At 37.6% G+C, this 18997-nt stretch overlaps 1 long non-coding RNA gene across 2 annotated transcripts in view; it reads left to right on the forward strand.

The window, feature by feature from the left end:
* The first annotated feature begins 1376 nt into the window (after nt 1–1376).
* The window catches only part of LOC140329985 (uncharacterized), a 35687-nt gene continuing 18066 nt past the window's right edge, over nt 1377–18997 (forward strand). For both annotated transcript variants that reach the window (XR_011920545.1, XR_011920544.1), the window contains exons 1-3: nt 1377–1663; nt 3379–3525; nt 13740–13834. This is a non-coding gene — a long non-coding RNA (uncharacterized lncRNA). The remainder of the gene's footprint in view (nt 1664–3378; nt 3526–13739; nt 13835–18997) is intronic.

An 18997-nucleotide genomic window follows, 5' to 3' on the forward strand; every position in this document is an offset into this window, starting at 1 on the left:
AATCAATGGCATAGAGTGATCAGAAGGGGAAAATGAACGGCACATGAGTGATCAGAAGGGGAAAATGAACGGCACATGAGTGATCAGAAGGGGACATTCAACAATAAATGTGTACTGTAGTCTTCTTCATGGAAAAATAAGACATCCCCTGAAAATAAGACCTAGTGTGTTTTTGGGAGCAAAAAAAAATATAAGACAGTGTCTTATTTTTGGGGAAACACGGTATATACAAACCGACTCCCCTGCGCACTTGTGTGCAGGACGGAGGCTTAATGGGGGACAGTTTGCATGACTTGCAGAAGAAATCTTCTGTTAAACACCACTGAGGTTGTGGGTGATCTCTTCTGCGGCCTCTTGTAACTCTTTAATGACCAAGACAAACTTCAGTTGTTTCTCTTTGCATATCAGCACAGCTTGCTCCAGAAGTTAATAAATGTCTAGGCTCCATAAAGTTTTTGCTGTTTGTGATTAGCTTACAGTGAGGATTTTATACAGTAACTGACACCACACTGCCTAATAATATGTTTAGACAAGCATCTGTCCCAATTGCATTTTTTAAAATATTGTACATGTTTCGACTTTCATACAAATTCAAGAACAAACCTATAGTCCCTATCTTGTATGTAAACCAGAGACTACCTGTACTGAAAAGAAGAGATTCGGGTACAACTGGGTGAGGTTACCAATGACCTATTAGAACTTCCTGGTGGCTGAAGATGGGTTTTAATTAAATACAGTGAAGTGAATACAACTGTTGAGCATGTTTACTTTCAAAGCAAATTTATACCTTACTCATTAACTTTTACTCATCTTAGTAAAAGAGGTGAATCAAAGTCAATGCACTTTGCAAATAATTCCCAATCGTGTAAAATAAAACTCACGTGTCTGGTTGATTTTCAGAGTAACTTCATTCACTAAGCTCAATACATTTTCTCTTTGCAGAGATCAGATTGTACTGAATTATCCAATCAAGTGTCACTGATTTTTTTTTTTTATTTTCCTTGCCAATAATTGTTTATTTTTTCTTATCTTTATAATAGTAGAAATAAAAAATAAATTTACACAAAAGAAATATTCTTCATTGCATAAATATTTAATCTTGTTGCATGTTTTTTTCTTTTTTTTTTTCTTTTTTATTAAACTTGAGTAAGCTTTAATACAATCTTGAAATGTCACATAGTAGGTCACACGTAGCCTACCTGTTTGTTACTTAATCTCAAAATAAAGGTACTATTTCATCAAGTCCTCAGATTTGTTAGGGGCCCATTCACACCCCATTGATGTGGTAACATGCCATCTCAGAAATGACAACTCAGAAATGTAAAAAAAAAAAAGTGATTGTTTTTTTAACTAATACCTTTGCAGATTCTAAATGACATGCAAAGGCTGTTTCTGGATTCAGCGCTGTTCGCTCCCTGCTATGGATTGAGAAAAGCTCCAGGCCAGATGGATGAATCTACGTTATTGTGTTCAACCAGTCCAGCAAAGGTGCCTGGATTGTCTGGACGCTCAAACAATGACATTGCTCCTGTCATTGCATTCAGGGGACAGCTGTCCTTGGCTAAACCCATGCTCGATTTGTTGGGAGGAAGCATTGTAGAGCAGCTGATGCTATAAGAAATCTTCTTGGCACCCCCTATTTGGATCTCACTCGGGCTGCACAGTTAAGTATTAGTTAAAATATTGACTAAAAGATGTTTTTTCTATTGTGTGTTGTATTTGATTCTAGAGCTTATTTAGAACCTTTTGGGAATGGGTAAGGAGTATTATGTACCTCTGTACTCATTTCTCAGGGTAAGGGGGTGGATATCAGGGGCTGCCTTCTAAAAGGACTTCAGGATTTTAAATAGGCTCCCTGCCCATAGGGGTCACATTGTAAGAATGAAACTCTTTCCCACCAATAATAGCCCTTGTCATAGTTGGGGGCTGATGGGGGTCTAGTTTTTGACAAAGGGGTGGGATCTTATGTGGATAGATGAAAAGCACTTATTCACTGCTCCATGTCCTATCCAGTAAGTCCTAAGTCCAATAAAGGGTCTAGTTTCAATATTAGGGGGCTCCCACACTGCTTTTTTACTATGGTAAGACAAAATGCTTTTTAGGCATTTGCAAGCAGTTCCTACTCAAGTCTATGGAGACAGCTTCAGTGGCAAATGACTACTAGATATTAGTAGTCCAAAATAAATTCACAGTAAAGCTGCTGCCTTTATGGGCCTGATTTATTAAAGCTCCCTAAGGCTGGAGAAGATACACTATCATTAGTGAAGCTGGGTGATCCAACAAACCTGGAATGGATTTCTTCAATGTCATTTGCTAGCAGATGTTTCGAAACCTGGACCAAATATATTCCAGATATGCCGATCACCCAGCTTCACTGATGAAAGTGTATCCTCTCCAGCCTTGAAGAGCTTTAGTAAATCAGGCCCAATGTGTCAAAATACTGGCAATAAAACCCTAATTCTTGCTGTGTCCAAAAGAACAAAAGGTTTACAGGAATTTTTTTCCCTACATCAACGCATTGCTTGGGTCAGGGCCTTGGAGCTCTTTAGATTGTTTTGAGCTCATCAAAAAGCACCAAGAAAATAGAACTAAAGACAAACCAAAATACCAAAAACTTGTTTTACAAAAAGAGCTACCTCATTTTACTTCTAGGCCTAAACGACATTGTCTATTGTGACCAACAGATATAAACTAATTATAATCAACGTCCTGTTATTAATATTATTTTGAACAGAAAATCAATGTCCTATTCATTTGGTTTAATCAATGAATTTAATTTGAACATACAATGAGGTGATTAAAAGGAAGTGCGATGCTAATAAAAACAAATCCAGGTTTGGGCACTCTGAATTTTAGAGATATTGATGTTCTAGATAGAAAGCTTGAATCCTACCTGTTTGATGTTTTACAGCCAAACTAAATTTTGTGGTTTATTTTTGGATAGAGGATAGAAAGACTAGAAACTCTCTAATGTATTCACGTGTTGACATGCAATTTGACACGTTTCCATTTAAATGGAAATTGTACCAGTCAGAAAATTTAAGTCTTAAAGTTTCAATGAGGGAAACTTTAAAAAAAAAGCATTTTTCTTATCTCCTCAGCCTTTCACTCTCCAACTGAATACTTATTGAGTTCAGGAGTTGGGTCCCCTGGGGTTTAGCCACCCTACACATTAGAACCCCTATTTACTTCTATTTGGGAAGGAAGGTGGATCCTGTTTGAATTCTTTCCTACTCAAACCAAAGGCAAAAATGATATAGTTGGGCTTTAACATATCTATATATCTAAACCAAACTACTTACTATATTATTACTATATCTAAACCCACAATTACTATCCCCATTTAAAGGCATCTTCCTTTTTTTCGTCTTCCCAAAGCTGATCTTTGGCCATTTTGATTGGCAATGCTGGGATGACATCACCCCCTTACAGGCACGTGGAAGTACATTCATTCCTGGCCAGCACAAGGAAACCCAGATTGCCAGCTTTTTCTGGCAACCAAAGCTGAGATGCGCGATCTGGCAGGTAATAACAGTCATCACCTGACATCTCCTATCCTTTTCCATAATAACCACCTGCCTGATCATCAGCTATGTTAAAATTGGAACTTTAGTTGGGTTGAGAATTGTCACCCTGTCATTGGGCCCCTGGTGGAGCCTACTATTGTGCCAACATACATGGCAGAGATGTTACTGTTTCCACAATTGAAGGTAGTCCTGGAGCAATAGCTGGCAGCTGACACTGGAGCAAGTACATGTAAACTGGAAATGGTTGGATAAGGCTGGAGCCAATTAAAGGCAACTGTGATAAAAAAAAGTGGAAACAGTATTGATAAAGAAACAAAAAAACACTTATACATTTAATTCTATTAAAGTTAATGCTTTTTAGGGTTAGATGGCAAAAAAAACCTTTGCATGGGACGAGATGGTCATTTTCATATGACATTACCTATGAGTGAGGAGCTGTCCCAGGAACCGCATCAACTGTCTCAAGACAAAGGGCATCAATGGGATATGAAAGTCCATAAAAATTTGCCCCAAGGAGGATTATCTTTTAACTAGCAGGTCACTAGATTATCATAGGATGTATTTATGCCTAATAGAAAGTGGAAGTGTGAAGAAGAGCCCATCTCTTTTAGGGGCTCCTTTTCTTGGAACCTCGTGAAACAAATTGGCTTTTTTCTCCTGGATATACTATATAATATATAGATATTGTAAAGTCTGGGGATTAGCTTAGACCCCAGCCAGCACGCTTTTCACCACAAGGGTGTAACAAACACAAGTCTTTATTGGAATAACTCAAAAACAGCTTCTTTTCAGCAACCCTGGAAGGTATAAACAATAGAGAAAAGGGCTTACTTCAGCCTAGTGGTGTAAATGTCCATAGCCCATCAGAACATCCCCACAATAAGTATGAGTCCAATACAAGGCTCTTGTGAGGATCCAATCCCCAGTCTGGGGTTTCCACAGTCCATAAATCCAATGAAATAAAGTCAGCATCAACAGCTTCCCATGTTAACAGTAACACCACTCCCCAGCTTGATTCCCTACAAGCTTGTTTGCAGGCAACTTCCTGCAATTCCAACTCCACTCCCACTTTCACACCGTTATGGGATTCCCACCTTCCTGCTGGCCAGGTGCAATTCCTCGGGTGTGCTTTGATGGACTGAAGAGGCCCACCCAATTCTTCCCCTTGAGTCCGGAGTCCAGAACCAGTGACAACATCAACATAGTTGCCTAACAAAGAAACAATCCCTGACTCCTTTCCAGTTTAAAGGGACTTTCATACTTTTATAATTATACATATATAATTATATTAATATATATATATATATATATATATTTACAGTATATATGTATGGTCTTGGTGTGACATTGACCAAAAAAAAAACAAACCAAAAGAGGTCTTCTTGTGGAAGTGAGCAGCCTTCAAGCATTGCATTTAATATTTTTCACTCCACTCATTTTGCATCCAGTCTCAGCTTCCCTTTGCCATCCCTAGCACACAATGGCTAACAGGTTCACATTAATTAAGATAATTCGTCAAATTGTGTTATGCATCTTTTAAATTTTACAAAAAGAGCACCAAAAAACGACAGTACATGAGAGGTACTTGAGACTAGGCTAAGCCTTGATTTCATTCTCTCTGTCCAAATAAAGAGACATTTATTCATCTTTATTTTTTATTGATGTACTTTTTAATCATGCTTATGAATTATCAAATCATCCAAAGCTGTTATTCAGTTATGAATTGTCCATGCTGGGCTAAGTTCTTAGGCAGTTAGACATTCTTGTTGGAGTTCTCTGCCCCGTATTTGCTTCAGCTCTCTACTCTTTCTTTTTTTTCCTTTTTATAATACAAATTTACTTCTTCCTTCCATAAACTACAACAATGTATGTCTTCTTTACATCACTAGCCAAACTTTATTTTTAGATTGAATATCTGTCAGGTGATTTTGCAGTATTCCCACTGGAGAGATTTCCCCTTGTTTCCTATTCTACTGTTCTTGATATCCATTGCAACTAAGACAGAAAGCAATAAAAATCCTTCTGAATAGGACCATAGGCAAAAAAAAGCAAGTTTGGAACTTTTTCCCTTCTTTTGGCTAGAGATTTATTTTTTAACATTCGTTTGCCCACAAAAACACTATTAAGTCTTTCCTACTTTGAATTGTTCTTTCCTGGGTTTACAACTACAGCTTATTTCAATTTAATTGTTGCTGCTTTCCACTTTCAAACAACAGTCAATGAGTAGTTGAGAAAAGCCAGGCCTTTTATCACTCTGCTGGACATCTGCTTTCCATTTGTCGATTCTAGTTAATATGATGATCAACTATTGAACGAAACTGGAAGTGAAGTTTTAAAGAGAAATTAAAAACTGGGTAAAAAGGTTTTAAAGTTCAAACCACACCAATCCATAGGGCAAATGTCAGCACTAACAAACCACAGGATTATTGTTTGAGTGAAAATTTACCCATAAAACCATTGTGCGACCTTTAATCTGAACTTCACTAGAAATTATCAGTCCATTAAAAAGAAATACAGCTTTTGCTCAATTTTTTTTATCTTTAATAGTATTGTGCTTTTCCAGCACTACACTAAAATCATTCAGCTCCATTCCTTGGAGCACAAGCTGTCATTGACCACCCCCTTGGATGTGTCATCATGGTAGTCTACAGGTACTACACGGTTTCCTGGACATTGCTTGAATACCAAGAAGATCTGTGGGAATATATATATAAAAATAGGGGGTGTATAAATAGGGCAAAAGTTGGGGATGGTATCAGTGTTTTTTTAACCAGGATTCCGTGGACTCCTAAAGTTCCCCTAGAGCAGGGGTGTCAAACTTAAATACACAGTTGGCCAAAATGAAAAATTTGGACAAAGTTATGGACAAATCTTGACATTTATTAAAAAAAATCTACATAATCTAAAAATATCTAATAATCTAATATCTACTGGCAGGCTAGCTCTAGTAGACATTTGTTATTTTCTCTCAGGTCGTATATAATTACAGTGCGGGCCAGATTTAGCTCGCGGGCTTGAGTTTGACACCCCTGCGCTAGAGGTTGCCTGGGACTTGTTGAGTAATAAGCAATTTGTGACTCTCCGGTCAGTTTAGGTGACACCAATGGTCTTTTTGGCTATTTGTAAGGGTGACATTCTTCCAATGGCAGCAATGTAAGAGGTGTTCTTTATACTAGCCACCATGCTAATGGACTGTAAGCTGTGGATATAGTAATCATACCAGGGGGTCCCTAGGACATGAAAATGATTTCAAGGGTTTCCCCACAGTTCAGAGGTCCAGAAAGGCTGCATTATACACTACAGAGATTGTAGATAACTTTTAGATGGACCCTGGATCGGCTTGCACGTGCAGAGTTTTACCAATGCACAACCATTGTGTAATAGTACTACGCAAAGCCTGCATGTGTGAGAAGCAAAAATAACTTCCACTTCAAAACATATATTTATGTATATATATTGAAACAGCTGGCCAGAAATCACAGGGTTTCATCCAGGATGACAGGTCATTGCCCAGATACAGGTTATACGCAGAGTATTTTTCTGTTTAGTCAGACAGTTTTCCTTATGACCTAAAGGTGGGGTTGAAGTACCAGGCTGAATGGCAATGAGCTTCTTGGCCAGGTGGGGGGGCTAAAGAGGCCTGGGTATGATCAGGTGTAACTGTCTCACCTGAACTGCATCCTGGGAATTAGGCTTGGGATATAAACTCCCGGCCTGCTTATTCCTATGTCTCTGTTCTTGGCTGGTGAGCTGGGAGGAGGGCCGATGTGAACTGTGAGTAAAGACACAGACTTTGTTGGAAAAGATGTATGGTTAGGTCCTTAGAGTCCTACACAACGCTAGGTTTGGCTGGATTGTTAGTAAAGGGAACAATAAGTTAAAGGCCAAGTGGCCAAGCTTTATTTTTGCTGTTTGTTTTATTTTTCCTGTTTTTGTGTGAAAATAGAAATAGTGAACAAAAACCCTTGGTGCACGGATAACCAATCCCTGTTTAAAACACCCCCCCCCCCCCCCATTACTATGGGTGATCTCACAATAAATATTTATATATATATATATATATTAAGTTACAAAAACTGCAAAGAAACAAAGTTCCTGTGTATACACAGCTGCTTCATGCAGGAGCAAGTCAAATGAAGCAACCTTTCAGATGTTTTCAGGGAAAAAAACATTTACTTGCATAAGAGTAAAATTTTACATCAGTCCTGACCATGAGAACAATTTTAAATCAGTCTTCACCATGATATGAAGATGTGTTTTTAATGGGTTCATGTTGAATTGTGAAAGGAAATAAAAGCAATAGAACAAAATGCATAGTAAAAGCGACAATATACACAATGCTTCCTAAGATCCAGGTCAAAATCCAACTCTGCTTTCCTGGATCCTTTAAAATACTTTACAAATAAATGTCTGATACAAAACACAAAGAATCCGTTCCAGATTATTAAAACGTGCATATGTGAGGATGCAAGGATATCTTTCACATGTATTATTCTATGTGTACAATAGAAAGTTAATAAAAACATCAGTGTATTTGTATCCAAAAAGAATCAAAGAATCCCATGGGGGCCGTGAATTGTGTGGTTACACAGCCAGTAAATGCTAACCAGGAGGAGCAGTGAGACATATTAAACAGATGGAATATAATTAGGCAACTTTATTCATAAATTTTTCTCTGCAGCTATAAATTAGCCATGCAATGATATAAAACCTACCCCTGACCACGTCTTTATTGTGCTTCTATTTAGAATCAAAATCTGGTAACCTGCCGTGGTCAGAGACCTGAGCTATCACACTCCAGGGTTGCAGATGCAGGGGTTGCAAAACTTTTACATAAGACTGTGATGCATCTATATATACATTTAATTTTTCACTAAGTTGATATATGTCTCTTAGCCTGACTAGTGTTACTTCCAATTTTATTGGATATGATAGGTTACTGACTTAGACTGTTTTGTATTCAAATAAAAGTTTAATCTTGAGTTCTTACTGCGCTAATATAAGACCCTTTAACACTGATTAGCAGCTTATAGTTGAAAACTGTTCCTGAAAGTCAGGACAAAGACCACAGTCAGTTGGTTGAAACACATTGACAGGACCTTTTGAACAACGAAGACGTCACCAGTCTACTAGTATTTTTCTGTCATTCATAGCGATTGGTCACGGACCGGACCATTCGCATTTCTGGACATTCTAAATTATACAAACAGCCTAAGGGCACTTTTTGGAAAGAATGATTTATTCCAAACTTTTAGATTTCATATAGTTTTTTGATTTTCTGAATAAGTTTCTTCACAACTGGATCTTATTATTATAGGGGCTGATTTATTATAGCTCTCCAAGGCTGGAGGGGGGATACACTTTCATCAGTAAAACTGGGTGATTCAACAAACCTGGAATGGATTTCTTTAAAGTCATTTGCTATTTGCTAGCAAATGTTTTGAATCCTGGACCTAATCCAGGATCACCCAGCTTCACTTATGAAAGTGTATCCTCTCCAACAAATGGAATATCTTTTTTTCTGTAACCTCAGTTGTGAATCATTTATTTTCATGAGGAGTCCTAGACCTCTTATCCAACTACTGCTTGGAAATGGAGAAAGTGGAGCACTGACACTACCACTTCCTCCCCTCATGTATCACTATTGGTAAGTGAAGGTGCATCAGGTTCAAAGTTTGTTTTATCAAGCTTGACATAAAAGTCAACATATAAGTAGACCGACTGTATAATAAAACCAACAGTAAACTAATAAATTGTAAAAGTGATAATGAATAAATAGGTCATTATCTACTGAAAAATCTTATAGCTGCAGGACAAAAACTTGGATATGTTCTTACTGCTAGACCTCAGTAGGGAAAGTAGAAGTAAGAAAGTGGTTGTGTTGGCTTTAAACATTTTTGCTAATCCTTTCCTAAAATCCTTTCCTTAAATCCTTTTGCAATCCTTTCCTATATCAGAATGTAATACATCAGTAAGAATGCAGGAAAACTGTAGAAGCTAGTCAGGACTATCAGGACTACAGCCATCCTCATGAAAAAAATGAGACAGTGTTAGGTTTTATTTGCATCAGCTTCTATATAGGATGACTTTTCAAAACAAAGAATTCCAAAACAAAGATAGGAGAATTCCATTCAGATCCCAGCCTGCAAATGGACAGTGCAAGCAAAAGCACCAGAGCTGAGTTCATCTTTCATTCTACTTTTCCTACCTATTATTATGCACCTCTTAACAGATAAACCGCTATACAGAAACTGCAAAAGGCTAATAACATGTCATATTCAGGTACTTACAATGCTTGAGATTGAGGTCCCCAGCTTCAACCACATGCTTCTGCCTTTTTGATTGATTAGGCAATAAGGGGAACTTCATCCCACCCAAGTACACTTACAGTTTAGAATACAGTAGATCTGCAGGTTCTTTAAAAAAGCTAACAGGTCCCAACAGCGAAGTACTCTAAGGTACAGTTCAGTGCATTTGGTGGCTATGGCCAACAGATGAGTACCAAAGTGGGCAAATAAAAAGATACATTTTAAGGGGTTTCCTGCCTCATCTGAGCCCTCATGTCATTGCTCCTACAGACCAGGAATTGCATTTATTGGAGTTCATGTGACTTCTTACATGAGTGTGCTCATCCTTGAGTGCAAAATCTCCAGGCCTAAACACTGTCATGTATGTGGGGCAATGAGGTCATCCAAAGTAAAGACAGAACAGAGGGGTCTTTTTAGGCAATGCTGATGTATTTATGGTAAAGTGCTTCTGAAAAATACAATACAGATACTTCAGATTTTAACATTTGTAAGTGATCCATTACAGGGCCATCAGAGATGGCACTTTACAGTCAACAACTACTCAAAAGTCTTAAAGAGTGTTCCAGAAGTTCAGATTGTAACCTGGAGATCTGTAATTGGCTAACGTTCCCCGAAATACCCGACGCGTTTCACCCGCTGGGGGCTTCCTCAGGGATAGTGTAACATTTGACGGGCCATTTTGATGTACTGAAAACAATTAGTAAAGAACTGTAGTGGTGTGTAAAGATGGCTATATTTCATTTCTAAATTGAATATTGACAGCACTTATCAGGGTATTGCGTTGAACTCTCAGTATATTTTTTCATTATTAATATGTACTTTACTAAATATTGTTTTGCCACTTAAGTGTAAGGATCTGAAGTATGTGTATTTTTGAGAAGCACTGTATCATAAATACAATAACATTAACTGCCTAGAAAGACCCCTCTTCTCTGTCTTTAATTTTGTCTATATTCTATTGTTTAGGAGTTGGCAAACATCTACTTATACATAGTCTAACTTTAGAGACACCTATCTACTGGCTTTTGATCGTTGTTCTTGAACTTGTAGTTGTTCTTGAGTTGCAAATGTATCACTGTAAAGATACCCTATTTAATAGCCCTTGATTCATCAAACATTTAATCATGTAATATGGAGGTCTTCTTTAAGATGGGAAAATTATTACTGAAAATCAAAATCAGTACATTTACAATACAATGCAACTATATTTCACCAAAGTTAGAAAAGAATAAACTGGAAATTTCAAGCAATTAACCTTGTGAGGAGTGTTAGGCTATTACAAAAATGACAAGTGCTTCTAAGTCATACTACCTGTTAATGAAGCTAACACTATGAATAGGAGAGAGGAGCTTAAATACTTCAGCTGAGAAATGTCACATTTTCGTTGAAGTTACAAAAAAAATTGAAGAGTAAGCATAATTAAGTTAGGCAAATTCTCCTTATCCTTGACAGATTTGGATGGTGAGTTCAAAATGAAAGAAAGAATTTTAGCTCATTACTCAAGAAGTTATCTAGAGGATCTGCTCCACTCTGTTATAACATATTTGTAAAGGAAGATCTACTCAAAACAAATAAATATGCCCTATAGTATCAAAATACAAATAATTACCATAAACATCACAACAATGATTTTTCTTGCCTGTGTAATGAACAATATTTCAACTCTTTAAAAATTTACCTAGGGGCTTCAATTAGTGTGAACCTACACTTTACTTAATAACAGGCTCCTTTTACTCTACAGACCTTTGAGACATCTACTTACCTTTCTCTTGCTCTTTTACTGTCCTAATTCTCTGCCGAAGCCTGGAAAATGTGTACCTTATGCTGACAAGGAACATGCAGACAAGAGGAAAGAAATGAGCTCATTAGTCTGTAGATACTTTTTATTATACAGTTACAAGTGAAGGTGAGCAGAATGGGAAAAAGTCAAATTTGGATTGAATCTGGTTGGATCAGACAAGAATCCTTACCAGATTTAGTACTTTTTAATGAGCCGTGCAATGGGCCAGCTTGTTAAAGCTCTCCAAGACTGGAGAAGATGGACTACAATGGGAGAACCTTGGTGATTGCAGGTTTGCTGGAATTCTCCCATCCATGGGAGAACTACTGATTCTCCCATAATAGTCTATCTTCTCCAGTCTTGGAGAGCTTTAAAACATCAGGCTCATTATGTATCAATAACACATAGGAAAATCATGGCCAGGTCACCTATAGAGAATGAATGGGGAGCGGTAGGGTGGGGTTCATGGTCCACGACTCTGGCTGGTTCACCCCCCCCCCCAAGCGGTGTCCTTCCCGCGGGAGGGGCAGACTGGACAGAGCCCCAGACCACCAAAGAATTCTTCGCAAAATAAGAGTGGGCATGCGTGCCCATTCCCCAAAAAAAAGAAAATGAGGGCACTGTGTTACACCCCTGATGCTTTCTATTCCCATACCTGTCGGAACTGTCTGTCTAATATGAAGTGATAGTCACCTAATCTTGTTTTTGCTAGTAATCTGATGTTTAGAGAGAGAAATATACTGATTAGCTGGTCAACTTGATAGGTAAGATTGAAAAACAGACCTTGGTTCCGACTTAGATAAGTGGCACTGGTAGTGTCTGCAAACATGACTGTTTTATGTGTTTATGGTAGGTATGGTGTTGACATGTGATAAAGGTACTGGCTATTGGTTGGAAAGAGCATCTGCAGCTGTCCACCGCTTTTTATGAACAACTTTACAACCATCTCTTCAAAATATATAGGTATAAACTGTTGGTTGTAGGTTGCCATAACTCATCCAGCCATTGACTATAAGTTAGAAAAATATTTGAACTTACTAAAAAAATGTTATATATTATACTTAAAAAAGTGTGATTCCATCCTTCATTGATTGTGATGTATGCTTTGCTGTCCAGTAGGGAAATATAGTGCTATCTTTGCCTTGCTGCCCTACAGCGCAGTAAAAAGAAGCAATATGGTTTGTTCTCATCTAAGTCATTCAGCTGTGTGCGCAGCCTGACATTATGGGCCTGATTTAATAAAGCTCTTCAAGGCTGGGGAGAATACACTTTCACCAGTGAAGCTGTGTGATCAAGCAAACCTAGAATAGATTTCATCAATGTCATTTGCTATTTGCTAGCAAATGCTTTGAATCCTGGACCGGATCCATCCCAGGTTTGTTGGATCACCCAGCTTCACTGGTGAAAGTGTATTCTTTCCAGCCTTGAAGAACTTTAATAAATCAGGGCCTATATTTTTAGTTCAGTAGTCAAAGCTCAACAGGTTAAGGCTACATTGACCAGCTACCGGTCTAACTCAATCTTGCTATTAAAGTCAAAAGACTGATCTCCTTGTGTTACATTTACTTCTAATGTATTCTGAGCCCATAATCACCATTGATTGCATGATGTTGCATTTATTTGTATAGCAAAAAACAATATAGATTAACGTCCTTTCTTCTCTACAGACTTTAATCAGTCACTAAGGTTATTCTTCAGAAATTCCCTCTCAAGTGTACCCCATGGGGTTAATCTCATAAAACTAATCTTACACCACTGTCCAAAATCTCCTGGTGTAGTAAGAACTGATGATTTTGGCAGTAGGAGATTTTTTGTCTTTCCGGAACAGGTTTATTAAAGGGCGATCTGTCAGTATTGAAAAAAAATGCCCTTATCTTTACTATTGTGAGTGACCCCCATTATAAATAATCCCCAAATATTATAAACTGCCTGTGCAACCCATAAAAATGGAAATTGCAAACCCTCAGATATTAGACTTGCGCTTTCCATCTGCTGTCAGGTAAATTTGTAATATTAGAACGTAGTATTTAATGTTTATGTTGAGCATTTTTTTATTTTTTTTTACTAGAACATAAAACAAAATATGCTATATGGAAAAACATTGTTAATTCCCTTTGCACACAGGCTCTTACATTCTGCAAAAACAATCTACAATTTTCTCTGAATACGCTGTGAATTTGGAATGGTTATAGATGTCAAGAAGTAGACAACTGATACCTGTGAGTACTAAAAAGAGAAAAAAACGGTCACTTTATCTGAATCTGCATGTAGATTGTAGGTTTTCTCCCTGTTTGTGTGGGTTTCCTCCAGCCATTCTAGATTCACCCCTATATTCATTCCTATACTGGTAGGTTAATTGACCTTTGTCTATGTTAATGACACTTGACTGTGGTAGGGAGATTAGTTTGTGAGTAGGGAAGGAAATCTTTTGGGAAACAAAAAGCAGCAAGGTTCTCAAAGTTGAACGCCAGGGCAGTCGGTCGGGCGATGGACGATGGGCGCTGTACACACACCAGATTCTCATCCGATAACCCTGAGCTGATTATTGGACTAGAACCATTGCAAGTGTATATGTAGCCTAACTCATAATTCAGCAACTTTTCTATTTTCTTTTGAATAAAATATTTTTTTAATAGTAAACATTTCTACTGGTCTGCAGATTCTCTGCCCTGTCTTAGCTACAGCTAACCTCTGTATGACCGGAGCCAGAATATGCAGGACATGTTCATTATTAACAATGAGATTCTGTAAAATAAAAATAGCACACATTGTGCACCAAATTATGAACTTTTCAAGCAAGTTTACAACCTTCAAAATGTTAATGGACAAACTTAAAAAATGACCTTGTGTATACCAGACAGGAACACGAACCATACACCAGAACAACTTGGACATGAAGCGCGATGATTCAGATGCACCATCTATTACATTTTCAGTCATGCCATATTTGCAAAAATAATTACCATTTTATTTTTTTAAAAAAGGAATCTTGGTAGAAATTTACCCTGTGCAACACTTTATAGACGTAGGGGTGGTGACAGATTGGAAGCAAATTTCCAGCTATGGAGAAGGTTGTTAATGAAAAGATTTCCCTATCACCATGCCTGAAACAGGACTTTCTCATATAGTTACATACGTCAGGTTGAAAAAAAGACCATCAAGTTCAACCACTAGGAAAATAAACATATCCTAGATATCAAACCCTTTGGACATAGTTGGTCCAGAGGAAGGCAAAAAGAACCCTGGTACAATTTGCTCCAACAGGGGAAAAAAATCCTTCCCGATTTTTATGAGGCAATCGGGGAGAGGGAAAGTTAGGTATAAAACCTTATTCCTAGATTTTAGCTTTACCTGGAATGGATCTGGTTTTTCTGGATTTTTAGGAAATCTATTGTGGGTTTGCTAAATCACCCAGGTTCTTCCATGACAGTTCATCTTTTCGAGTTTTCGAGATCTATATTAAATCAGCCCAGACCCAATGTGGGTTCCGTTTTAAGATCAGGCAATCCCTGCTTTCTCTCTCCCTCAATCCTATAATAGGTGCCTACATTTTCCTTCTTTACACCCTGTGATTAGGTCCTACTTTGCCCCTCTAAGGACTGGGATTAGTGTTTTCCTCTGTTCTTCTTTGGAATTTACCACCTTGGCACTCTCAATCTCTGAACCCTATCAACGGTACCTACTAAATCTCTCTACATACACTGTAATACGTACGTGCTCTGTCTTTTTCCAGAGCTCACAAAACTTCTGTCTCCTTTTTCTGCTTTATTTTAATGTGTTCACATTCTAGAACAAAGCAGTGCTTGCTGTATTCACTATATCATATTTATTTTCAGCTATTTTTCTGTGCTAAAATTCTACTTTTTGCTGTTCCCTTTCTGAAATGTTCTCTTTTCTGCCTTCACGCCTCTGTTGTGCTCCTTAAGCACATTTGCTGTTTTCTAGATCCGCTCAACCACAACCCCCTCCGAGCTAAATGCATTCTTCTCTGTGCAGCTACTTTTCAACTGCAATAGCTGATGCATTTTTCTAACAAGAGTCCCTCATCTTGGGATCACTTTCCGCTCTGTGGTGTCTTACTAAAGCACTTCTTTGGCCACTATGGTTTTCATGAGTGAAATGCAAAGCATTTGAATGGGGTATTTTCTAATTGAGATGCTTTGTGCTTCCCTCAACAAAACATCCCAGTACTGACCCTATATACAGAAAGAGCTATTAAACAGACATCTACAGGTGCACCAGTCTTGGGTTTCCGTTCCTTATTATTAGGCCTTTTAGCTGTGCAGACCTGTGCAATCTTTTACGTCTCTGCCTCTCCATCACCAAGAAATGTTAGGGCGTATTTATGTTGTCCAGAGAAAGTGTATCACGTAGTATGCTGTGTTTTACACAAAGAAGCTTGTTTCCATTATGGTTTATGGTGTGTTATACACATTCCAGTGGCAGCTTCCTTCAAGCTTTTTTCCATTAGAGCCACCAAAGAAATTGGTAATGGAGAACGTTGTGATCACAAGTGTGAACAGGGTCTGGTTGGTTGGTGGAGTATATCCATGCATGCCCACCCTTCCAACATATCTTTCTAATAATGACTTGGTAGGAAAATATTCCTCCAGCTCATTCCTCACCTTTTTCTCACCCTTGGCTCTCAATGTTATTTTAATCACTGGCTAATATGCTTTGGGAACTTTTTACTCTTTGTCTAATAGGTATAAAGTTTAAATGCCTACAGATATCTGGAATATTCTCTAAGTCTTCCTTTCATTGCTAAATGTCAGGCTGTTCTGGCACGCAAAGCTGCAAATCCTATGGATAGTGTGGAAGCCCTTTATTTATGCATTTCTTGTGGACATCACTATAATGGACAACCTAAAGGAATGTGGAGAAAGTAGGGAGGATCAGGTCAGAAAGTATTAATCTTTATCTGTCAATATGACCAAAAAAGAAAGTTTTTGCAATGAGAATGCTGCAGGTATACATAACTTTATGTGTTTGCACCAGATAACTGCATCCGCTTACCCTTCCTTCCCCAATGACTGAATTGTAAATACCTCTGGACTGTTAACGGCTCATTTACCTTCAAACTACTTACCTTTGGGTGGTCTTTACCTCAAATGTTAAGACTGTAAACATTAAATTAAGACTTTAAAACATTAAATTAAACAACATTAAATGTTAATGTTAACCTCTAAACGGACTTGCTGTGCCCATTGTGATTTACACATTGTAGTCACATTGCTAAAAAAAAAAGATCTTAATCCTTGTATTGATCCTTGTAGTAATATTATTACTTTTATTTTTATTATCAATAAGCATGATTTATATAGCGTCAACATATTGGACAGAGCTGTACATTAAATAGGATGTCTTACAGTCTTCCAATGATCAAAAAGGAGTAGTCTGTATGTTTAATGAATTTGCATGGCAGCTTTATTATTTCTAGGTATCTCAGAAATCCCTCATAAATGCCCAAGTAAAGAAGCATAGAAGCTATCAATACCTGGAACTTGTAGAACCAATAGCAAAGCCACTACTGCAGATCCCTGTTATAGCTCTTGGTGTTATAACCTGAAAAAGAATTGCCTACCAACAACAAGGACATCTATCCCCAACATCAGTCTATCCACATTCAAAAGAAAGTAATTGAAAAGAGGGATGAAGTAAATTGCAAATAATATGAAAACACTGGAAAAGATTGCCTTAAAAGGTACTTCAATGAAGTATATTAATAGCCAACAAACAATATATGGCTAATATTAAACAGATGTGACCAAGGATATCCATATAAACACTAATAACACAAATAAAAAAAGATTCATAGATACAATAATGGCAAGCCTTTAAAAACACATTAGCAAGACTCAAAGGTGAAACACAATATGCCACCAACAAGAGGAGTCATTTAACTGTGTATCCATATAGGAGACGTATGAATCAGACCTGCATTTTACTATTGTTCATAGGAGGGCTAGATGGCAATTATCTGACCCCTTGCCTGTGTCACCCTTTTGTAATGGGAAAATAGGCAAAAAAAAAGAGGAAACTAAAAATGGCCTATGGCATGGTATTGCTTTTGTTAACCCTGTAGAGTAGAACAAAGGTAAAGATAAGCTCTCCTAATTTCTAAGGCCTTAAAAATTATTTTTTTTTTAACATTTTGGGATTGGCATCAATGGTTCATGTGTGTAATTCTACATTATATTGTAACCCTGTATAGTTTTAAATGTACACATAGGTTGTAATATTGTATAATTTATACAATGACAAGGATTTTGCAAAATATCTCTGTCAGTAAAAAATACTGATCAACTGGGCTTACCATGGACATTCTTCTTTTTTAGGGCTTAGCAGGGACATTCTTTATTTTATTTAAAGTACAGCTCTTAAACATACAAGGTCATTCTGTTGTTCTTTTTCTGAGGTTTGGCCACCTTGCATTTTCATAATATGAAATAGAAAAAGTATGTTATAGGCTTGGACCAGTGGTGTTAGCGTGGGGGGAGAGGATGAATATTTGGAGTTGTGGAATATTTTGGCCTTGTAGAAGGCCATTTTAGTGTTGAAATTTATTGATAACCAGATTTGGAGACTGTGCAATGTATTGCATAGTAAGTTTTTTTTATCTAAAATGGGTCTGGGTTGTCCTGCAGAATTGTTATTGAGAAGTCACAGTCCTTAGAACCAAGTGCCTGATGGGTTGAGCTTTTTGGGGCTGGAACGTGTGGGCTTAGAGAAATCTACTGTACCATGGTGAGAAAAACTCCCCTACTTATCAGATGGGGCATTCTTTATTTAATTAGAAGTGCAACACTCGGATAGTGAAGGTTTAGGATGTTATCAAGTTCTTTGCATTCGTGTGTTGAGATGAAGCTACAAAAAAAAAAAAAAACTTTCAGAAATAAAAAGGGTCCAAATCGAATCCTTCTATTTCTCCTACTCACGCCGATAGCAGGATAGACACATGTATACATAGCATAGCATAAGGCAGCTTTCCAAGTCCCCAAGAAGGGGGCATTCAAATTCTGAGCCCTCCATTCTTTATAGCTGACATTGGTGGACAACTTATAAAAAGCCAAATATTATAACATGTACTAGTTGTAATACATTTAAAGATAAGACAAGGGTAGACAGTTTTAGGAATGTCTCCGTTCCCACTAGAGATTGATCCCCTTTCTTTGTTCAGTTGACCATTGTCACCTGATATGAAAGTTTTGAATTTTTCCCAATTGGACACAAGTGGCAAAAAAAGCAGGATAGTTTTACCTTGTTACCCTGTTTCCCCGATGATAAGACACTGTCTTATTTTTTTTTGAAGGCCAAAATATGCTCTAGGGCTTATTTTCAGGGGGATGCCTTATTTACCCATGAAGAAGACTACAGCCATT

The sequence above is a fragment of the Pyxicephalus adspersus genome, chromosome 4 (genome assembly GCF_032062135.1).
Source record: "Pyxicephalus adspersus chromosome 4, UCB_Pads_2.0, whole genome shotgun sequence".
In the NCBI taxonomy this organism is placed as follows: Eukaryota; Metazoa; Chordata; class Amphibia; order Anura; family Pyxicephalidae; genus Pyxicephalus; species Pyxicephalus adspersus.